We start from the raw sequence: 410 nt of genomic DNA, 5'->3' as shown, positions 1-410 counted from the left end.
GAATCTGTTAGTCGTGCACGGCACAGATGTGCTCTTTATGGAAAAGTGGTTAGAAGAAAGCCATTGTTAAAAGAAAACATAAGAAGTATGGGATAAATCTTGTCCCAGCAGGAATTGAATTTTAATTTCTGAATTTGAAATTGAATGCATTGGTTTGAAAATAAATTTTACTCAACTGAAACTGAATTTAAGGTTCTGAATTTGAATTAATTTGCTTTGAAACTGTATTTTGTTCTATTAAAATTCAGTTTGTCCACATTCACTTTCAGTTCTAGAAATCAATTTCAATTCTAAAATTCAGATCTGTGTGTCACACATCCTGGTCCTTGAGAAAGCCAGCCAGATTAATCAAACACAGATCATCATATTTACGTTTCACGTCAGTGAAGCTTACTTCTATAATGTAACAG

Source organism: Austrofundulus limnaeus, unplaced genomic scaffold (assembly GCF_001266775.1).
Source record: "Austrofundulus limnaeus strain Quisiro unplaced genomic scaffold, Austrofundulus_limnaeus-1.0 Scaffold656, whole genome shotgun sequence".
NCBI classification, from domain to species: Eukaryota; Metazoa; Chordata; class Actinopteri; order Cyprinodontiformes; family Rivulidae; genus Austrofundulus; species Austrofundulus limnaeus.
The sequence above is the reverse complement of the archived record's forward strand: the minus strand, read 5'-3'. Positions refer to the sequence as shown.